The sequence below is a fragment of the Rousettus aegyptiacus genome, unplaced genomic scaffold (assembly GCF_014176215.1).
Source record: "Rousettus aegyptiacus isolate mRouAeg1 unplaced genomic scaffold, mRouAeg1.p scaffold_m13_p_3, whole genome shotgun sequence".
NCBI classification, from domain to species: domain Eukaryota; kingdom Metazoa; phylum Chordata; class Mammalia; order Chiroptera; family Pteropodidae; genus Rousettus; species Rousettus aegyptiacus.
Window position 1 is genome coordinate 82,953,916 of NW_023416306.1, and position 24,673 is coordinate 82,978,588.

The 24,673-nt window shown below is 34.3% G+C and overlaps 1 protein-coding gene and 1 pseudogene across 1 annotated transcript in view; one reads left to right on the forward strand and one right to left on the reverse strand.

Annotated features, from left to right (window-relative positions):
• The window catches only part of REC114 (REC114 meiotic recombination protein), a 96,352-nt gene that overhangs the window by 23,242 nt on the left and 48,437 nt on the right, over nucleotides 1–24,673 (reverse strand). The window lies entirely within an intron of this gene.
• LOC118600546 lies at nucleotides 19,715–19,833 on the forward strand (annotated as a pseudogene).

The window sequence follows — 24,673 nt, forward strand, 5'->3', positions numbered from 1 at the left end:
ATATATATGCCTTACTGTTGAACTGTATACCTGAAATTTACTGGATTTCATTAACCAATGTCACCATAATAAAAGTAAATTAAAAAAAAAGAAATTCAAAAAATAAATAAATAAAAATAAAATGAAAATGTAAAAACTATTTTTAACTCACAAGCCATACTAAAAACAGGCAATGGACCAGATCTGTTCCACAGGCCATAATATGCTGGCCCTTACTCTAGAGTTATTATCACTAAATTTGGTTATTGTATCCCTGTGGAATCTTTTAATATGTGTCTCAGTCTCTTGTAATTCTTGTAGATTGGTACTCAGATCAAGAAGCTTGATCAGATTCAGGTTTGATTTTTTTTTCCTGAATTTTCAAAACTACTTCCTCGGTGGTGGTGTATGATTTCATAAGAATGTCTTTTCAATTTTTTCCATCTTTTTTTTTGTAAAGTTAGTAGCCACTGATCATCACTTTCTAGACACATTAATTTCATCAAGTTGTTGCAAAATGATGGGTTAGTTTTCCATTCATTCTTCATTTATGAATGAAGTACATCTATAAATTACGTCTATGAAGAGAAACTTCGCCTCATCTACTAGTTTTTCATTCTAGATAGAAATAGGAAAGGCAAGAATAATGCTTCTTTTATTTGCTAGCTTTCAATGTAATGAGGTGGTTCCCTAGTATACTCCAAAGATGACAAAGAGGGTTTTATAAAAAGTATCATCTGAAACACAAATTTCAATATATTTGCTGTATCAATCCACTGCAGTTACTGATCCTCGAATTATCTCTCTTTGGCTAGTGAGAACCTTTTCAAGTTGACCCTTGAGTCCTGACCTGCTCTTAGTATCAGAAACTCCCTGTTTTTTTCTGCATGAACAATATCACAACAGATCGTCAGCTGTGGGTAACTTAGCCTTACCCACTCATATCTGGAGGGTCACAGAAATGCTTAGACATCTAGTTTGTTTTAAGTGTTATCCATGGGTCTTAGGCTTTGCAGTCCTGTTTGAGGTATTTTTTATGGGAAGAACTGAGGAGATTCAAAAGCTATGATGCCATTTCTAGCCAAGAAGGAATGAGAGGGTCAAAAGTCAGACTCCTATCATAAACAACTAAAAAACTAGACAAACTATTGGAAACAACTATTTTCATACAATGAAAACAGGTAGCATAGGACTATAATGCTTGATAAAAGGGTAACAAAGTGAGCCTTAAACAAATGGAAGCATATACATGTTCATAGACTGAATTATGGCATTAAGATTCAATTCTCTCCAAGATGATATATGGATTTAATGAAATCCCACTTAAAATCTTGTAGAAATTTGTATAAATTATGAGCTAATTCTAAAATTCATAGGGAAATGCAAAGGATCTAGAATAGCCAAAATAAGCTTGAAAATGAACAAAGCTGGAAGACTGATACCACATTTCAAGAGTTTTATAAAATTAGAATTATCAAAACAATATGGTTTGGGCATAAACATAGGCACATGTTACAGGATAGAGTCCAGAAACATCCTCACATACATAGACAACTGATTTCAATGAAAGTGCCACAATAATTCAATGAATTATAGTCTTTTCAACAAATGGTGCTGGGACAATGGAATTATCCATGGGAGAAAGAAATAAACCTTGACCATTACCTCATACCATATAAAAAATTAACTGAAAATAAGTCATAGGCCTAAACATACTAGCTAAAACTATAAAACTTCTAAAATAAAATATAGGAGAGAATATTTGCAGCCTTGGGATCAGCAGAGATTTCTTACATAGCACACAAGTACAAACCATAAAAGAAACATTTCATAAATCGGACTTCTGAAAACTTTAAATCTTTCTCTCTTCCAAATGCAAAGTTAAGATGAAAAATAAGCTATGGACTGGGGAAAAAAATTCACAATACACATATCTAATGAAGGACTTGAAGCCAGAATATTTTTTAAAAACCTTACACACAACTTAATAGGCAAAAGATCTTCGCAAAGGAAGATAAACCAATGGCCAATAACACATTAAAAGATACTCAACATCATTCATTATAAGAGAAACAAATTAATATCATAATGAGGTACCACCACATATCCATTAGATTGGCTAAAATTAAAGACTGACAATACCAATTGTCAAGGATATGGAACAATTGGAATACTCATGCATTGCTGATCAGTGTATAATGGTACAACTATTTTGGAAAAATGGTTTGGTGGTTTCTTAGCGACCATACTACCCAGCAATTTCACTCTTAGGAATTTACCCAGGCAAAATGAAAATATGTCTACACCAAAACTTGTACACTAATATTCATAACAGCTTTAATCATAATAGCCTCAACCTAGAAACAACTCAAATGTCCATGAACATGCAACTGGGTATGTGGAATATTTATACACTGGAATATAACTCAGCGATAGCATAGCATGAGCTACAGATGCAACATGAGTGAATCTCAAAACATACTGAGTGAAAAAAGCCAGACACCTAAGAGTTCATATTATATGATTTCGATTATATGAAACTCTAGAAAATATAAATTTATTTATACTAACGGAAAGCAGATAGATCAGTAGTTGTCTAGGGTTAGATGTTAGGGTATTTACAGAGAAGGAACATTCTTTTGAGGGTAGTAAAAATGTTCTACATACTGACTGCGGTGGTGGCAAGAAATAACATTTAATTCATGAAGTGTAAATTGTTCATGTATGACAATGCAAAGAGATGAAGCTGGAGAGATAGGTTGATTTTTTGAACAGTCTTTTCTGCTAAGCTAAAAAGTTTGTCTCTATCATAATGATCATATAATTTTTCTATTTTCTGTCAGTGTGGTGAAATACATTGATTTTTTAATAGCTACCTTTGCATACTTGAAATAAACCTTTGTTGTAACAAATGATCCATTTTATGCATCCAATTTGCTAATATTATGTTAAAGATTTTCACAATCATATAAAAAGATCAATAGAGAGATTGGTCTGCACTTTTTCTTTCTTGTAAATTATTCTTATAATTTCTTTCCTATAAGAAGAATTAGGAACTATTCCCTCTTTTTCTGTTATCTGAAAAAGTTTGTGCAAGGTTGGCATTTCTTTCTTATGTATCTGAAAGAATTCACCAACAAGTTACAGGACTTGAAGTTCTTGAGGTGGGAAGGTTTTAAATAATCAGTTTCTTTAATAGACATTGTATTATTTACATTTTCTATTCCTTCTTCTGTTAGCTTTGATAAGTTTTATTTTTTGAGAAATTTGTGCATTCCATTCAGTCAAATGGCATTATATAAAGATGTTTTAAAAAATATCCCTTTATCTCTTTAATGTTTGTAGGCTCTATAGTCATATACCTCTTTTCATTAACATATTTTATCTATTGTTTAAAAATCAGTCTTTGTAAGCATTCATCAATTTTATTATTTTTTTCAAAGCTCTGATTGTTGGCTTTGTTGATTTTTTTCCTATTGTATATGTGCTTTCTAATTCATTGATTTCTTCTCTATTGCTTTTCTTCTGTTTTCCTTAGGTTTGATTTGCTGTTCTTTTTTCCACCTTTTTAGATATGTTTAAATAATTGACTTTAGGTCTTGTTTCTAACATGCTTTTACAACAAAATTTCTTTAAGCACTTAGGCTAACAAATATTTAATTACATGTACTTGAAAATAATGTGCATTCAATCATTCTTGGGTACAGGGTTCTACATACATCGATTATGTCAAGATTGTTCATTATTTCATTTCATTTTACACATCCTTACTGATTTTTGTCTGCTCTATTTGCTATTTAGAGAGGTGTGTTAAAGTCTCCCACTAAAATTGTGGATTCATCTATTTCTTAAGTATTTTTTATACATTAAAAAATTTAAAAAGTTTAATTCGGCCATTATCTCTGCTAAGACTTTCTTTATATCTTGGCCCATCCAGAAAGAGATACTGATTCCCTTATTTTGTGCACACTGTTGTCACAGCACTTACAACTCTGTCCTGCATAGTTGCTTAGTCTGTGAGGCCCTTGAAAACAAAGACCATATCTCATATCTTTTTATCTCTTTCTTACCTCAAGTATGACATTCAAATGGGTGAAGGGGGTTAAAATGTACACATTATCAGTTACGAAATAAATCATGGGGATGTAATGTAACAGCATGGTGACTACAATTAATGATACTATAATGTATTATTTGAAAGCTGCTGAGAGAGTCAATCTTAAAAGCTTTCATCACAAGAAAAAAAATTTTGTAACTGTGTAAGGTGATAGATATTAAGTAGACTTATTGTGGTGATCATTTCACAATGTATACAAATATCAAAACAAGCATTATGTTGTACATCTGAAACTAATGTTATATGGTAATCATATCACAATAAAAATTTCAAAATGACATTCAATAGGCAATTATAAATGTTTACTTTTTAAAAATGTTTATTAAATAATGTCTAATGGCATAAAAAGTGGGTTGATTTCTTATAAACAAGTATAATGATGAATTAAAAACTCCTAGAAACTAGATGAAAAATATCCCTTTAAAAGGTAATAACACATAATGCAAGTGGAATATTTAAGAGAAGACCAGGAAAAAGTAGGTTAATGAATTATACAAATCTATCAATGCCACTGCAAAATAAAATCACCACAGAGTTCAGAGGTATATCCAGGGCAAAATGGGGCAGGGGCAGTAGTGCTGATGGTGCTAGGTACAGCTTCTCATAAATTCAACCTCTAAAATCCCCTTGTCTTTAGCTAAGGGCACCAATCCTTCTTATGAAATATAATACATTCATCCTTAAGGAATATCAATTTACATAATTTGTTGAATTAGTCAATGCATCTTTTAAAAAATTAATTGTGATAAAAAGTACATAACATAAAATTTACCATCTTAACGACTAAGTGTACAGTTCAGTGGTGTTAGATATATTCACACTGTTATACATGCAACAGATTTCCAGAACTTTTTTGTTTTGTAAAACTCTCTACCCATTAAACAACAACTTGTCATTCCCCTCCTCCCCCAGCCCCTGGCAGCCACTATTCCACTTTATGTCTCTATAAATTTGACTACTCTAGGTAGGTACCTCACCTAAGTGGAATCATACAGTATTTGTATTTTTGTGACTTCATTATTTCACTTAGCATAATATCTTCAAGGTCCATCGATATTGTAGTATGTGTCAGAATATCCCTCCTTTTTACAATAATATTCCATTGCTTGGATATATTACATTTTGTTTATTCATTCATCTGTCGATGGATAGTCGGGTTGCTTCCACTTTTTGCCTACTGTGAATAATGATACTATGAACATGAGGGAAACAAATAACTCCTTAAAACCCTGCTTTTGAAAACAATTCTTTTAAATATATATCCAGAAGTGGGATTACTGGATCATATGGTAATTCTTTTTTTAATGTTTTGAGGAGTCATCATACTGTTTGCCACAGCAGTACACCATTTTACAATCCCACCAGCAGTACACAAGGGTTCCAGTTTCTCCAAAGCCTCAACGCTTTATTTCTGTTATTGTTTTTTGTAGTAATCTTTCTAATTGATGTAAGGTGTTATCTCATTGTGAGTTTTTTCCCCCCCCCCCAGTATTGGTAATTTTTAAATTAAATTTATTGGGGTTGACATTGGTTAATAAAATTATGTAGGTTACAATTCAATAATACAACATCTGTTTATTTCATTGTGCGTTTACCACCCCAAATCATATCTCTTTCCGTCACCCTTTTCTAACCCCTTTCCCTCTGGTAACCACTAAACTGTTGTCCATGTCCATGAGTCTGCCTTGTTTGTTGCTTTCAGTTTTATATCCCACATATGGTTCTCAACCCTTTCTGTCTGACTTATTTTGCTTAGCATGATTATCTCAAGATCCATCCATGTTGTCACAAATGACAGTATTTCATCTCTTCTTATAGCTGAGTAACATTCCATTGTACCACATCTTCTTTATCCAATCATCTACTGAAGGACACTTCAGTTGTTTCCAGGTCTTGGGCACCATGAATGATACTGCAGCAAACAGCAGGGTGCATGTATGTTTACAGATAAATGTTTTCAAAATTTGGGGGTAAATGCCTGAAAAGAGGGATTGCTGGGTCATACGGTAGGTAATTCTATTTTTAATTTTTGAGGAACTTCCATACTGTTTTCCATAGTGGCTGTACCAATTTACATTCCTACCAGTACTGTACGGAGTTCCTTTTCCCCCACAATCTCTCCAACACTTGTCTTGTTGGTAATAGCCATTCTTACAGGTGTGAGGTGGTATCTCATTGTGATTTTGATTTACATTTCCCAAATAGCTAGTGAAGTTGTGTATCTTTTCATATGTCTGTTGGTCATTTGTAGGTCTTCTTAGAAGAACTGTTTATTCAGGTCCTCTGCTCATTTTTTAATTGAATTGTTTTTGTTGTTGATGTTGTTGTTCAGTTGTGTGAGTTCTTTATATATTTTGGATATTATCCCCTTAACAGAGGCATTGTTTGCAAATATCTCATCCCATTCAGAAGGTTGTCTCTGTTTTGTTGATAGTTTCTTTTACTGTGCAGAATCTTTTTGGTTTGATATAGTCCCATTCATTTATTTTTGCTTTTACTTCCCTTGCTTTTAAGGTCAAGTTCATAAAAGCCTCTCTAAAAACAAGGCCCATGAGTTTTAGTAACTATGTATTTTATTGTTCAGGTCTTATATTTAGGTCTTTGATACACTTTGAATTAATTTTGGAATATGGTGACAGACAACAGTCTAGTTTCATTCTTTAGCATGTGGCTTTCCAATTTTCCCAGCACCATTTTTGGAAGAGGCTTTCCTTTCTTCACTGTATGTTTTTGGCTCCTTTGTTGAAAATTATTTGCCCACATATATGTGAGTTTATTTCTGGACTTTCGATTCTGTTCCATTGGTCTATGCATCTGTTTTTCTGCCAATATTCTTTAATTTAAAAACAATATAATCATATTATAGAGCTACTGGAAAAGAAGTCTTCCAGAATCCCATACTTATTATACCAAAAATAATAAAAGGTAATACATAAGTAGTTTGAATATATTAATAAATCTAAAGAAAAAATCTGTCAGTGTCAAAGGCAAATATTGGTAGTATCCATATAAGAACTTTCTAGAAAAAAATGTTTTAGCCACTGTACTTAAAATTATTCTAATTACAACAAATGTTTTCTCATTTTAAAGTACTCCCTTCTAGTTTTTCTTTACATTTTATATTATTAAAGTATACTTATATTCTGAATTGTGCCTTCTTCACTTAATGTTATTATAACACAAGACTTTTTCACGCTGTTACATTTTTGTAGGAATAATTTTTAATGCTTTCTATATGAACCTAATAATTTTTAAAACGTCATTACTTCAGTGTTGGTTCTTATGGACACTTCTATTTTATCCCTATTTGGAGATGTAATTTTTGAAATATAGTTTAGATTATCATCTTAGGACAGATTTGGAGAAATGGGATTGAGTTAAAGGTTACCAACTGTGTCCTGTAGGGAGGTCTTGATAATACTGGAAGATGAAAACGTTTTAGAAAAAAATGTGCCATCCCACCAGCAATATGAGCATAATCACTCATGACAGTCTTATCAACACACTGTATATGAAAATTTAATTTCCCCTTATTAAAGAAACTAGAACATCTTGTTTTACTATCTATTATCTTTGATAACTATCTGTTGACTCTGTTCATGTATTCATTCAACAAATGGGCCTCTATGTGCCAGACACTGGGGAAAATGACAACAGGCACAATTTGACCTCAGGGAGCTTTTAGTTTAAAGGTAAAGACAGAAAATAAGCACCACAACAAGGGCAAGTGCAAGATGGTGCAGGAACACACACAATGGTTCCTGCCTTGCCTTCAGGTGCTTGGAAGCAGCTTCCTCAGAAGGTTTATCCAAGTTTCCTTCTTATTACTACTGAGATTGGACATATTTCTGCAAGTCTGTTTATCCATTCTTTTTTCTTGTTAACTGGTTGCTCATGTATGTTTGCTTACTTATCTATAACAATCTTGCTTTTGTTAACTTGCATGAGTACTTTCTTATAATAAAAACATGTCATTTTGTGTTCTAAATATTGTTTCTAGGATTTTAACATCAAAATACCTATATATGTGTATATACATATAGACGGTGTATCTATTTAATATGTAATGGAAAAAATCAAAAGGTGAAAAACATTTCAAAGGAAAGAATAAGTCCTCTTCCCGTCTTTGTCCTCAGCCACTCAGTTCCCCTCCTGGGAAAACTACTGAGATCAAGTTCTTGTAAAGCCTGTAGATATACTCTATACACATGCAAAAGCAGATATGTATATATGATACATTTTTATTGAAGTTATACACACACATACACAGTTTCTGTGGATTACCTCTTTACATCCTTTGCCCATTTTTAATCGTTATAATTTATTTTAGTAATTGAAATTGTAGAATTCTTTATATTTTCAAGAAGTAAACACTTTGTCTTAAGTTGAAATTTTATTTCTGTTGTCATTTTTTAAAACTTTCTTTGTAGTATTTTCTCCACACAGAAATCTTTTATGGAGTCTGGGTTTTTATATCTGATTTAGAAAGGCCTTCCTCACTATACTTTAAGATTTTTCTAGTTTGGTTATAGATTTTGATGGACACAGAAAAGTTTTTTGCTTCTATGTAGCCAGTATCTCTTGATCTTTTCCCTGGTGGTTTAGAAAATATTTTCTAAGGTGAGAGAGCTATGGAGTTAGTACACGAATTTATATAAGTTCCTTCCCCTCAGTTCTGTATGTCTTTTGATCTTCTAAGACGCCTCTAAGTTTGATGTGGTCATGGGCTTCTCAGGTATATAGAAGGATTTGTAAAACATTCATTCATTTACATTTACCCGTCAAAATATTTACAGCTGTAACGATGATTCTACATATAACTGAATTTAGTTTTTATACAGAAATATGTATGGTTGAATTAAATTTCGATCCTTATTAAACCAAGTAAATCTACATTGTTCACAGTTAACATCAATTTCTGATATAATTCCTGAATTATTAAAGATAGGACTTCCGGTTGCATTTATTTCTAGTGGCACTTCAGCCATGTTATAGCAGCACCACAGGCATCTTTTTAAACTTTTAATTTTTAGATTTCACAAGTAGTAGTAATTATAACAATGCAGTGAACCAGCTGAGCTAGGTATAATGCCACCTCTCGCTATTTCAGCATAGCTAAGACAATACTAAATGATATTAAAAGTAGAATCAAGACAACATGGCAAAGCTTTAAAAAAGTCACAATCCAGAGTCCTATTTCTCAGTTCACACTATCTTCCATTATTAGAAAATATGTGTGACAAAAAACCAAATGCGAAAAGTAAAAGATTTTAGCTTCTAAGAAATAACGAAGCCTTCCTTATCTTTAATATACGGAGCCTACTATAAGTTTTCTGCATAAAATGACTAACTCGATATGAAAATATTTACTTATAAAAATTTTTAAAAAGTAGTGAGATGTCAGTTCTTTGTCAGTTCAGAGAGGATATGCTCAGCCTAAACCACATTTTCAGGCAGGCCTTCTCAACTGCTCTATCGGTAGGAATGAAAATAAAAAGGAAGCCTTTTCAAATCAAGAGTACAATATTATGAGAGCTACAAGAAGCAAGGTATAACTGGGATTTTCTACGAAGTATAACCAGGTTAAGAGAACTGGACCTGAATGTTGGATATGAAAAGGCCCTATTTAGGGCAAAGGGCATTGGTTTAAAAAAATAATAATAAAAGGGTCCCAACTAGCCTGCACCAAAGAGATATTCAGAAACTACACACACAGCAATAGGACAAAAAACTATTTTCAAAAGAATCTTGGTGGTTTTAGCAAATTTTAGGCAAACAGGTTGAGTGTATGTGGTAGGACCCAACCTATAACAATACATGCATATTTAACTGGTAAACTTACATTGACCAAAGGTCAAACCAAATTACAGAGAAACTTAAAAACTTTGATACATGAAGAATACTACAAAACTAGTGAATGTAATATCATTCTTGAACATTTACAGGGTTCCTACTACACTGTAGGAGTTGTGCAAGGTACATGAGATTAAAATAAATAAAACAGAACTAACAGGCTGACTAGTGAGGAAGATTGAACATGTAGGAGTTTTCCAAGCAGAAAAGGGAAAAAGAAGTCATTCCAGGAAGTAAAGACAGCAAATATACATTACAGATGAGCAGAGGAAGATGACGTGAATGAGGAACAGAATACAATTTAGTTTGGATAAATAATAGGATGAAATGCAAAATTTTCAATTTTTTATGCCCTGACAAATTTTTAGGACTAGAAACTTCCTTAAATGGAATCTAATCTTAATTAAGTGCAGTAAAATGATATTACTGAGGAAATTAAGTTTTCAGCTTGATATTGTACTGTCATTACTTTTCTCATATGATTTGTTATGTAATGATGATATGGAGAACACAAAGTGCACAAGTGTTACATTCTATATAAACCAAAAATACTTTCTCTCATTACTAAGATCACTTTTTTTTTTTTGACTTTGAAAAGCACCAAATTATTGTCGCTTTCTCCCCACCCCCTTTTTTTTCTGGCTTTTTTGAAATAAAATAGATAGTTGCTCATATTTTACACTGTACAATTCAATGAATTTTTTTTTTCAATTACAGTTGGCATACAATATTGGTTTCAGTTGTACTGCATAGTGACTAGAGGTCTATATAACTCACAAAGTGATCACCCCACTAAATCCAGTACCCCCTTCCCCTTTACATGTTTATTACAACATTATTAACTATTTTCCTTATGCTACACTTTATATCTCCCTGTTTATTTTGTAACTATTCATTTGTACTTCTTAATTCCTTCACCCTTTTTCACTGTCCCCACCAATACCCCTCCCATCTAGTAGCCCCAAAATATTCTCTGCATCTATGAGTTTATTTCCATTTTGTTGTTGTTTATTTTGTTCTTTAGATTCCAAATGTATGTGAAATCATGCAATATTTTTCTCTATCTGAAATAGACACAATGTTTGTGTCTATTTCATTCTGTGCAATACCCTCTAGGTCCATCAAGGCAATATCTTTTCCCATCCTTTTCCTTTTAGTCTGTGTGTGTCTTTTAATCTGAACTGAGTTTCTTGTAGGCAGTATATGTAGGGGTCTTGTTTTCTTATCCATTCAGCCACTCTATCTTTTGGTTGGAGCACTTAATTCTTTTCCATTTGAGGTATTTGTTGATAGGAATGTAGTTATTACTATTCTTTATTCCTGTTTTTGATACATGTTTCTTCTTCTTAAAGAAGTCCCTCCAACATTTCCTGTAATACTGGCTTGGTGCTGATAAATTCCTTTAGCTTATTTTTGTCTGGGAAGCTCTTTTTCTGTCCTTTGACTCTAAATGATAGCTTTGCTGGATAAAGTATTCTTAGTTGAATATTTTGTGCCAAACCCTTCTGTCCTGCATAATTTCTTTTGAGAAATTGGCTGCCAGTTTTATGAGTGCTCCCTTGTAGGTAACAACTGCTTTTCTCTTGCTGATTTTAAGATTCTCTCTTTGAATTTAATCTTTGGCATTTTAATTATGATGTGTCTTGGTGTGGGCCTCTTTGAATCCCTGTTCTTGTTTTTGTTTTTGGATTCTCTGAGCTTCCTTGGTTTTTATGTCTATTTCCTTCACCAGATGAGGGAAGTTTCCATCATTATTTCTTCAAATAGCTCTTCAACGTCTGTTTTCCTTTAGGTACCCCTATGGCATGGATATTTTTACATTTACTAGTGTCCCACAGACTCCTTAAATTATCATCATAGTCTTGGCTTCTTTTTTCTTGCCGTTCTGATTGAGTGTCCTTGGCTTCCCTGTCCTCTGTATCAGTGGTTCAATCCTCTTCTTTATCCATTCTGTTGATTCCATCTAATATACTCTTCATCTTAGATAATGTGTTCTTCATTTCTGACTGGTTCCCTTTTATAACTTCCATTTCCATTTTTATGTTTTCAATCTCTTTGTTAAAGTTCTCAGTGAATCATCTACCCTTCCCCGAAGTTCCTTGAATATCTTTATAACCAGTGTTTTGAACTCTGCATCTCTTAGATTGACTGGATTGCTGTTCTATTCTCTCCTATGATTTCTGCTCTTTGTCTTCCCATTTTGACTGCCTTTTTGTGTCTATTTATATGTAGTAATCAAAGCTCCTAAGTTTCCTGGTCTTATTAGTGCAACTTTGTGTAGTAGGTGTCCGGTGGCACAGTCCTGAGAGGGGTTCAGCTGCAGGCCAAGTTCAGTCCCAGCCCGTGCCCCTCCGGAGTCACCTGTTAAGATTCAGCAAGCAATCCAAAGGTTCTGTGCTTACAGTTGTCTCAAGAGACCACACCAGAAACCAAGGCCTGCTGTCACCAGTGTGAGTCTTGGCTCTACTCAGCAAGAAGCACTGGGCTCCCCCCAAAAACACAACTGGATGTGGCTTGGGTGGGGCTGGGAGTTGAAGGAGGCAGAGTTTCAGAGAATCATCTGGAAGGAGCGACCTCTGTTATCCAGTTTGATGATATCCCAGCTATGGCTGCGTTGAGTCCATACACTAGAAGTGGGGAGGACTCAACAGAGGAACAATGGATACCGCCAGCACTTCTGCCTGGGAGAAAGCCATGCTTTCGGCTCTCGCTCCAACATCTCAGTGTCCACCAGTAAGTCCCTGGTGCCCCTTTGGAGCTGACCCAGCTCTGGCGCTCAGAGCAAGCAGGTCAGTCATAGAGAAAGTCTGCTCACAGACACAGCCCCTTTAAGAAGCATCTGCAACTGCCTCAGCCTCTTAGGACTGGGCAGCCACTAGGAACTGGGCAGCCTCACGTCTTCGTTTCCTCCTGCTTCCAACCATTGCAGGGTCATTTCTTATTTCTCTCCCTAGTTGTAGGGCTTCTATTCGTCTAATCCCAGATGACTTTGCTTGCTGTTTGCTCCGTGTTTCTGCCACAACTTTGATTTGGTCATAAGATGGATGAGCAAAGCTTCTATCATCTATGCCATTTTTTCCCAGCACTAAGATTACTCTTAAAGTTGCACTTTTCATAACAGAACTCTATTAAATCCTAAGCATATTTACAAAAGAATATGATCTTAATCAAATTTTCAAGAAAATAAACTATATAGATTTAAGTATTTACTGCTACAAGCATTGCACTGTACTTTTGCACCTGCTCTCTGATTATCTGATGGAAAATTTACTCTGAAAAAATGAAACAAGAAATCAGCTTGCTTAAAGGGAATCCTGTTGTTCCTCAATATTTATATAAAACTGGCAATGACCCACAAGATAAACTCTGACCATTTATTTTGGATCTTTCTATAGAGTTTTACTTTTACTACCCTTCCTCCAATAGAAGAAAAATGACAAGGAATACTTGAGTAAAATGCATCTTGCCTTAAATTCTATTATAGTCATGTGCTTCATGAGGTCATTTTGTCAACAATGGATGATTTTACAACAGTGGTCCCATAATATTAAAATAGAGCTGAAAAATTCCTCTTACCTAGTGACTTTGTAGCCATGGTAAGTCTTAGCACAAGGCATTACTCATTTGTTTGTAGTGACATTATTGTAAACAATCCTATTTTGCTGTGAGTCATACAAAAGTATAGTATATGGAATTACATAATACTCAATCATGATAATAAATATGTTGCTGGTCTACGTATTTACTATGCTATACTTTTTGTTGTTAGAGTGTATTCTTTCTATTTATATAAAAAAAGTGTGCTGTACAACAGAATGCCATATTATGCCAGCAGGAGCCTCACGCATCTCATATTTACAGTGTCTCTTGACTGCATCATTTTCTCTTCTGCTTGATTTAATCTCATATTGTCTTAAACAATAACACGCTCTACAGACTTGTAGCTTAAGAGCAATAGGCTATACCATAGATGTGTAGTAGACTATACCATCTAGGTTTGTGTAAGTACACTTTACGATGTTTGACAATGACAAAATCACCCAATGACACATTTCTCAGAACGTATCTCCAACATTGAGCGGTGCATGACTGTATACACGTCCACATTACATGTACTAAAAATTGTTTCTTTTAAACTTCAATCAACATTTACTTGACTATACTGAATATTATACCCTTGTGGAAGGCAATAAGATATACTATTAGCAAAAGTGGTGTTTTGGGTGTTTTTTTACTCCAAATATCATCTCTCATTTACATGGATACATTTATCCAGGTCCTAAAAATGGCTTCTTGGGCACACCTTAAATTCTCAGATAATTTGTACTGGCAAGTGAGTCACTGCCTTCCCAAACTACAACTCCTGTTGAATGGGTAGTAAGTCTGATGACTGTCTCCCTCAATCCATAAGACTGGGGGAGGGTGACCCCGACACAGAGTGAACCCTATCCACAGTTGTTATGCATTCTAGGGACAGAGATGCTGGTGATGAATAGGAAGTGAAGGATTCAAATGCTATTTATTTAGAGAAGGGAGTATGAGGAATCTGGAGCAATTAGTAGTTTCCAATTTGAGTAATCAAGAAAATGGGACACTGGCAAGAAAAATAATTGAAGAGAATGGGGTTTTTAAAATTGAGGTGCAAATTATATACAGTAAAGCACAAAAATAAGTTTACAGCTTGATATATATTTTGTGTGTGTGTGTGTGTGTGTGTGTGTGTGTGTGTGTGTAAACCATCATCCAGAACAAGCTAGAACATATCCAGGACCTAGAAGTGTCCGTCGTACTTGATCTTTCCTAGTCAATAACGTTCCCACCTCACCTGCTGCCAAAGGTGCCACTATTCTGACTTTTGTCACCATAGAGTAGTTTTGCCTCTTCTTGAATGTATGTACGCTTTTGTACTGACTTCTTCGAGGGAAACATTTACTGTTATGTATGTATTTCCGAGAAACAGGGGAGGATGGGGTGGTAGCAAGTGGGGATGAGGAAGATGGACTTATTTTATTACTTTCCGTATTTATCAAACACCTATTATGTATCAGTATGTATACGGGGCACAGAGAACATCAGGTAGAAAAAGCTTAGTACCTACCCTTAAAGGACTTACACTCTAGAGGGGCAGACAGGTAAATGAGTAAATACATCGATGTATAAGCATTTTAAGAGCAGATGGTCATGTACTAAGAATACAGGAAAGGAGTGGCCTAGGGAAGTCATGGAAGGCTCCAAAAAGGACTTGAAAAAATAAGAAAAAAACCAAGTTGAAAGTTTTGCTAACTCTTGATAATCTGCAGTTCAGTGATGGATACGTGGGGGATTCATTATATCGTTCTCTCTACTTTTCTGTGTGCTTGAAAATACCTATAATAAATGTTTAAATCGTGTCTTAAAGCATGAATAGGAGCTAAACAATAAGACAATGAGGCCAGACAGGTACTAGACTCATCAGAGGGATCACTTTGTAAATCATATACATGTCTAAGCACTATACTGCATACCTGAAACTAACATAAAATAATATTGAATGTCAGTTCTAATTGAAAAATAAAAATAAAAAAGGAATCTGAATGACTTCAATCTTGTTATTCTATATAGCCACTTAAGAGTCATGATTTGGGTTTAAAGTTTTAAAGAGTGAAACAGAACTGCAAGGTGAAATATGTTTGTCTGGTAAAGACTTGATCATATAAAAGGTTTGGGAGCAAACACTGAAATGCATGACTTGGAGCAGGCTGGAATTCCTGAGCAGGAGGCTAACAAGTTTTTGTTCATATTTGAAATATCTCAGTTAACTTGAATATCTTTATTTTAGTTGGATTCTTCTTATTTAATTACAGTTAAACTCTAATGTTATTGTTCATTACTTTAAAAGAGCAATATGTAGGTTCAATATTTTCCCTTAAAATTAATGTAACTAAAGAGAATTCATTACGTTTATTCTTTTTTATATGTAATCTTTGTTTTATTATTTATTTTACTGTATGTTTTATATATATAAAGTTCGATTAAAAAAAAAAAAGACAATGAGACAACAGTATGCCAGGCATAGAAATACTAAAAGCAAAGATGAGAAGGAAAACTACAGAGTTCCCAGGGAACCACAAGTCTTTGGGGGAAGTGGAGGAATTAAGACAGAAGAGCCATGCAGGGGCCTGATCAGGAAGATCCTAAGAAAGCTGGGCTTTTCCTAGGGCAACTGAAAGCCACTGAAGTAACTGTAAGAGAGTGATCTGGTAAAACCTATATTTTAGAATTACCATGCAGATATCAGTACAGACACTACGTGAAAGAAGAAACAAAAGTAATCAGTGGGAGGTTACTGCAGTAACCCTGGCAGGAGATAAGGAGGGACTAAAATCTATAATTATTTCAAAATAAACTTTTAGTTACAGAAAGAAGAATAATAATGAGGATCTTAAATGAGGTAATGGTAATAAAGATAAAGGCAACACATGTGTAAAATATTGTTTTTACTATATTTACTAAAATTAGCCTGTTCTTTGTCAACCAAGCTGAAAGGTTTAGCACAAAGGGTTGCATTAACCAGCGAATGGGCAAAATGAATTCTGGTGAATATTTAATTTTTCTATTTAAATTAAATTTCTCTACATGGCCTTGCAGCAATTAAAAATATTTTTCCCTAATACTTCCCCTTCATTAGGTGTTTCAGTTCGACTAAATAAAAGGAATAAATAGCTGACTTAGAAGTGCTAACACCTTAGCAGGTATTCCCTGAGTGCCTGCATCCTACCTGTCAGCTAGAGAGCTTTAGGTACTCGGTAGACCCGGTTAGAACAGCAGTGACAAGGGGGAGAGTTCAGAGCGCCACTGTACAAACAAATCAACAGCCAAAGACCAATAATAAAAAAAAAAAGATGAAATTTCAAGCTAAAACCATAACATAAGCTAAACTCAAAAATTCATGCCATTTACTATTGGTTTTGATGTCCGTGGATTTTGCAAAACATCCATTCACCAAAAGAGTGGCATAAAACAGCAATCTTTGATAGCTTCAACACCTCATGTTAGCTTTTATAAATGCATACAACAAGGCAAGTTTATTTCTAATCTTTTACACTGTATGAGAACACAGAAAATGCCAACTGAAATAGCCTGCGGCCATTAATATAATCATTTACTGCGATCTGTTCTTTATTTCATTCTGGCTTCATGCCTTATTTGGCCATATTCATTAATATGAAGTAGAAAAGGCATGTGGTGTAAAATCTTAGGTGGTTTCCTCAGATACAAATGTTGGACAAAGTGGAAACCCATCTATCCTTCCTTGACTATTTGCAGTTCAAATACTGCTATTTCTAGGCCTTCTTCCCATCACTAGTAACTGCTGAAGTCAGGAACTCTCACTAGAATTTGCCACCTCACCATGCTCAGGCAGACTGACCTACTTAGCAGCTTGGTCTACTATTTTTTGCCTGATTGTTGTAACAGGGAGAAATACAAGCTTTATCCCCAAAGACAAAAAAAAAAAAGAACCTTAAATCACAAATTTAGTGTTCAATAGATCCTCCAAATACCTAGAGCAAAGAGCATGAAGGAACAAATGATCCTGCACAGTGCTTACATGTATTGATTCAGAAACTTAATAAGGAAAAGTCACATCAAGGACCTCTGCACAAAGTATTGTCACAAGTATCTAAAAGACTCAGAAAGCAAATCGGAACAAAAGCCAAGAGCAATAGCATTCACAGCACCTTATGGGTTTGTGTGCTTCACACATCCTTAATAAAGTGCAGCAGAAATATAACATTTCCAAACGAAACTACAGTTTAAGGTGCAAGAAAAATTAAGTTAATGTTGTTTTTATAAGTCATATTTAGCTTGGCAACATATTTTGTTACATGAAACAAAATTTTCAAAACTGTTAGTCAAAGGAATACATTTTCTATTGCATAGTATTCTAGGGAATTCAGAAAGTATTTATTGCACATAGCAGAATGTGAGAATATATGCTGCTCTGTGTTTCTATGATTTACTTTTACTTTTCTTCTGCCTCCGATCTCCATGTAATTGTTTCTCTCCACCTCCATTTTTGGTCCTCCCTATAGAAGTAAGTGAGCAGTCTAAGAGAATTAACTCTTAAGTTTGCCTCTGAAAACGGCCTCTGCTCTCTGAACACCCATAGGCACTTAACAAAATAATGACAATGATACCATTTGTATCACATTTTATAGTCAGCAAATCTACTTTATATACAGCAGGACAGATATTATTTCCATTTTACTCCACCCCCATGCTACTAAGGGCATGGAGAATGAGAATAGTTGAATATTTCACCTAGAGTTGAATTTCGTGTTACACAGGGCAGTTAAAGAACCCTTACATCCTCATAAAATGGTGCTAGTTGCAAAATAAGTAATAATAGCAATGTACGATAATGAACAGAATAAAACAAATATCCATGGGTCCATGCTGATATAATCGAATAAATGAATAAATAAGTGAGGAAAAATAGATGACTTTTTTATAGTAAAATTCCAATTAATAAATATAGAAAGAATTTAAGAAATAAAAAATTACCATTTGGCAAACCCTAGAGCAATAACTGTTGCAGGCAAGAATCATCAATGGATGCTAAAATAACTGGCAAGTATAAAATGAGAAACAGGAAACTTGCATACCACAGAATATTTCCCCACAAGATACTTATTAATTATAAAGGGAAAAATGATAAAGCTGGCAGACCACCTTAACCAAGGGATCAAGGTTATTATCACTACTAATCAACGTCATATACCTCCTGAGATAAACTAAGAAAGGCCAAATATCTCCCTTTCAGAGACATTCTACGAAATAACCGGCCAGTACTCTTACAAGTGCAAAGTCATAAAAAACAAAGACTGGGGAGCTGTCCCAGATTGGAGGCACTCAAGGAGACATGACAACTAAATGCAATGTGGGATCCTCATTTAGATGCTGGGCCAGCAAAAAGATAGTGGGACAACTGGTGAAATAAGAATAAGGTCTACATTAGTTAGTACTGTGCCAGTGTTAAATTGCTGTTTTTGATCACTGTTCTATGCTAAATTTAAACATTTGGGAAAGCTGGGTGAAGGGTATATGGGCATGTCTTGCACTATTTTTGTAACCTTTTTGTAAGTCTGAAATTATTTACAAATAAAAAGGTTTTTAAAAAAAGATTATGGTGTTGGTGCTTATAATCTAAACCACATCATTTGGAACTGTATTTTCTTTATTTCAAGTGTATAAATTTTGTCTCTTCAATAAGCTCCACTGAAGGATTAAACATTCACAAGATTAAATTATTTTGAAGGTTTCAAAAGAAGAGTTTAAGTAGTAATAGTCAAAGTAAAATCTGCTCATTTCCCCTTCATTAATGATTAGTAATATGAATAAGTGACAACTTTTTTTCCCCCAATAATAATAAAAGACTTACCATTTTAAAAGAATCCAAGTAACATTGTTCCAATTGAAACTGGTGTAGACAAACACAGTGGGAAAAGAACCTTAGATCTAAGGTACTTTCAGAAAGACCCTAAAATCTATAACCTCTTAACAAGAGAAGGAATCTAGAAGTCTGGCAGCACTGGGACTAAATTTGTGCCATGTCATTTGATAAAATGATAAACAGGGCTGTAAATTAAACCAAGAATTATTTTGTTGCAGTCAAAAATAATAACAGAAGAAAACTTTATTTTTGAAGATTTTCACTGTAAAAAATTTAAGATTAGTATTTACAATGTTTGGTTTTGATGACATTAATGATAAAACACATCACAAGTCTACGACCATGCCACCCTGAACATGCCCAATTTGGTCTGATCTCGGAAGCTAAGCAGGATCGGGCCTGGTTAGTACTTGGATGGGAGACCACCTAGGAAGACTGGGTGCTGTGGGCGTACAGGAAAAAAAAAGACACATGACAGATAACTGGCGACCTACATATCTATGCAAACTTTCAACATAAGCCATAAGAAGCAACCAGAATTTAGCCCCAAAGCACTTTTTCTTCCAAACTACAAATCTAGTAAACTAAATAGGGGCACTAAAAATAAAGGCACAATTATAAAATTTCACAAATGTGTTTGACATGATGTTAGAAGATGAAAAAAGGAGGGGGGGAAAGATACCTGGGTCTTAAGTGTCAAAATTATTCTCTTTGTGAGTAGCTGATATCCTTTCAAAAGCATTATTTCAAAGTTATAACTTGCTTTAGAGAGAAAAGATGAAAAAGAGAAGACATGAAATGGTCAATATTGTTGGCTTTATGAGCTTAATATTTTCATACTAAATACAAAATAGAAGCTCTTTTAAAAACTAAATCAAGAATTAGTCCCTAAAGAAAGAATAACAAGAAATACACAGAAGGCTACAATGAAGTACAACAGAACAAAAGTATAATTATAGTTTTAAAAGCAAAGCATACTAGATAAGTCCTTAAATCCCCTATCAGAGCCATTACCCTATCAGTGAAGTTAGATATACATTCTTACTTTCTACTTAATATAACGAAGTGACTCAGGCTCAGGTCAAAGATCACTCAATTACAGTGCCTCATTTGTCTGATCCATTGTACACAGAAAGTGAATTACTTTCATCTACATTAATATTCTTGACTTGTATTTGGATATTCCAGCCCACTAAGAGCAGATCACTCAATTACTAAAATATAACCTCATCTGAGATACCCTGAATAACCAAATATCACAGAAAACTACAAAATTTTTAACCATTTGTTACTCTATAGTGAGAAAAGGTATATTTTGGTGGCATGCTTAAAGTGTTTTAGTGGAGCAAAAGATCAGAAAAATTATCTGAAAGGTTTTATACTTCCAGGTATGGTAACAGTTTAAATAGAGGCATTTAACTCACGCCTTCAACCCATCACAATTAAAATGCCAAAACAAATCTAAAATAGGAGAGAACTACACTAATATTAGAAACTAGGAATGGATGTCATTCGTATGACGAAACTGTTGAATTTCTGCAAGACATGGTAAGATAGATCTGGATAGAAGGAAGATGTCAAGAGCCAACTAGTGACTTACTTATCTTCCTGAGAAAGGAATGCTGTGACTTTGAGAGAAAGCAGAGTAGATACTGGCAAAAACACAATTAATAAGAAGGGTAAGAGCTAGGAAATGGATGAGCTGTAGGAAAAAATAAGAAACCCTCCATTTGGACCCATTTTACCACTACCAACTAAGAGCACTGGAAGCAACTATGCCCCAGGATGCATACTGCATACCAAACAATGATCTAAACATTTCTCTCATAAATAGAGGGCAGTTACACCAGGAAGGTAAATAGATAAGTATAGTATACAACTGTGGCCAGCAAAATACCCAGTCCTCATAGAAGAAATTGGACAGAGACATCACTCCCCTCCAATCCACTCCTCTCAGGCTTCGGGGTTGGTGAACAGAAATGTAAATTTCTATTAGCCAGGTCTCTTATGTAATACTTGAAAGAAAAATCTATTAGTATCCAAGGACAGATTTCTAGCTGAGACTTCTCCAAGCATAAGGATGAATAAAAGGAGAAGAGGAAGAAAGAGGAGGGATGGATGGGCAGGGGTGGAGGCTGGTTAGCAGCAGCAGAAGGGAGAAAAAAAGAAAGAAAAAACCATACTGGGTCTATGAAATCATTCTACTACAAAAATAAAAGAGGAAAACACAACACCTAAGATATAAAAAAGACATTAGTTTTGAAAAAACATGGAAATAGAAGTAAATTTTAATTAAAATTACACTGTATAAAATTTAATTTAAAAATTTACAAACAGGTTCTTTGCAATAGATGAAAGATCAAATATTGAGTAATAGATTGAGGTTTGGTTAAGAGTAAGGCAGATGTAAGTAGGAAACTGAAATAAGGAAGAAGTAAGAATAATAAGAATAAATGATGTAACAGTAGAAAAACATAAGAAAACAAAAATTGTAATAACAGAAGTAAAAACTACATTAATGACAACCTAATAAAAAAATAAGCAGATTTCAACAGACACTTCACAAAAGAGGATATCCAGATGACCGATAAACATAAAAAAAAACCAATTTCATTAATAATTAGTAAATTAAAACCATATTACAACATACCTACAAAAAGTGCCTTAATAAAAACAAAATACCAAGTGTAGTCAAGAATGTGGAGCAGTCTCATATATTATTAGTGGGAGAGTAAACTGGGCATAATCACTTTGGAAACCTTTCTTGGCAAAAACGATTGAAGCTAAATGTAAGGATAATCTATGACCTGTCTATCAGAGGTGTCCATGGATTAGTAGCAACAGCATCACCTAGGAGTTTCTTAGAAATACACAATCTTAGACCACACCCAAAACCTGCGAATTTACAACAAGCATTTTACTGAGAGCCCAAGTAATTTATATGCACATTAATGTATGAGAAGTGCTGTTCTATAACTCATCCATTTTACTTCAAACTCCTCCATTCCACTCCTAGTCATATGCCTAACAAAAATATATATAAATGTTCACCAAAAAATATATACTAGGATGTTCATAAAGCACTATTAAATTTTTATTTTTCAATTACAGTCGACATATTATATTAGTTTCAGTGTACAACGTAATGATTAGACATTTACATAACTTACAAAGTAATCACCCTAAGTTTAGTACCCAACTGACACCATAGTTTTTACATTATTATTGACTATATTCCTATGCTGTACTTTATATCCCCATGACTGTTGTTACAACTGCATTTTGTACATTTTAATCCTTCCTCTTTTTCACTCTCCCCCTGCAGGTCCCCAGGTCATCTGGCAATCCTCAATATGTTCTCTGAATCCATGAGTTTTTGTTTTGTTTATTCATTTTGTTTTTTAGATTCCACATTTAAGTGAAATCATATGACATTTGTCTACGTCTAACTTTTCTCACTTTGCATAATACTATCCATGTTATCTCAAATGGCAAGATTTCATTCTTTTTTATTGCTGAGTAATATTTCACTTAGTACATACCACATCTTCTTTATCCACTTCTCCATTAATGGACTCCTGGGCTGCTTCCGTATCTTGTCTATTGTAAAAAATGCTGCCATGAACATAGGGGTGATATGTCTCTTTGAATTAGTGTTCTGGATTTCTTTGGATAAGTACTAGAAATGGCACTGCTGGGTCATATGGTAGTTTTCTGAGGAACGTCCATACTGTTTTCCAAAGAGGCTATACCATTTACATTTCCAATACTTACAATTTACATTCCTCATCAACACTTGTTTGTTGATTTATTAATGATAGCCATTCTGACAAGTTGTGAGGTGATATTTCATTGTGGTTTTATTTTATTTTATAATTTTTAATTAAGTTTATTGGGGTAACATTGGTTAATACAATTATATGCTTTTCAGGTGTACATTATCATTTGACATCTGTATATTCTATTGTATGTTTACCACCCAAAGTCCAGTTTCCTTCAGCTACCATAATTGATCCACTTTACCCTCCCCCTAGACCCAATATTTGAACCCTTTTACCCCGTCTACCTCCTCTCTCCTCCCCCACTCCACTAGTAACCACTAGTATATAGTCCTCTGGTAACCAGTAGCTTATAGTCCATGTCCATCAGTCTCTGTTTGTTTGTTTGTCTTGCTCATTTGCTGCTTTTAGGTTTATATCCCACATATAAGTGATATCATGCGATTTTCAGCTTTTTCTGTCTGGCTTATTTCACCTACCATGTTGTTACAAATGGCAATATTTCATCTCTTCTTATGGCTGAGTAATATTCCACTGTATATATGTCCCACAGTTTCTTTAGCCAGTCATCTATCATAGGACACTTCAGTTGCTTCCATGGCCTGGCCACTGTGAATAATGCTGCTATGAACATCAGTGTGCAAATACCTTTTTGGATACGGGTTTTCAAGTCTTTGGGGAAAATATCCAGTAGAAGGATTGCTGGATCATATGATAGAGCAATTCTTAGCTTTTTGAGGAAACTCCATACTGTTTGCCATAGTGTTCGTACCAATTTGCAGTCCCACCAGCAGTGTATAAGAGTTCCTTTTTCTCTGCATCATCTCTAACATTTGTTATTACTTGTCCTGTTGATTATAGCTATTCTAACAGGTGTGAGATGGTATCTCACTGTGGTTTTGATTTGCATTTCCCTAATAACTAGCAATGTTGAGCATCTTTTCATATATTTGTTGGCCATCTGCATGTTTCTGAAGAGAAGTGTCTATTTAGGTCCTCACCCCATTTTTGATTGGATCATTTGTTTTTATTTGTTGTCACTGAGTTGTATGACCTCTTTGTTTATTTTGGATATTAGGCCCTTATCGGAGGTGTTACTTGCAAATATATTTTGCCATTCAGATAGTTCTCTCTTTACCTTGTTGATGATTTCTTTTGCTGAGCATAAGCTTTTTAGTTTGACGTAATCCCATTCATTTATTTTTGCTTCTATTTCCCTTGCCTTTGAGGTCAAATTCATAAAATCCTCTTTAAAAGTCCAGAGTCCTTGAGTTTAGTTCCTATGTTTTCTTCTATGCATTTTGTTGTTTCAGGTCTTATATTTAGGTCCTTAATCCATTTTTAGTTAATTTTGGTGTGTGGTGATAGACAATAGTCTAGTTTCATTCTCTGCAGGTGGTTTTCAAGTTTTCCCAGCACCATTTATTGAAGAGGCTTTCCTTTCTCCACTGTATGTTTTTTTTTTATCAAAAATTATTTGCCCATATAAACATGGGTTTACTTCTGGACTCT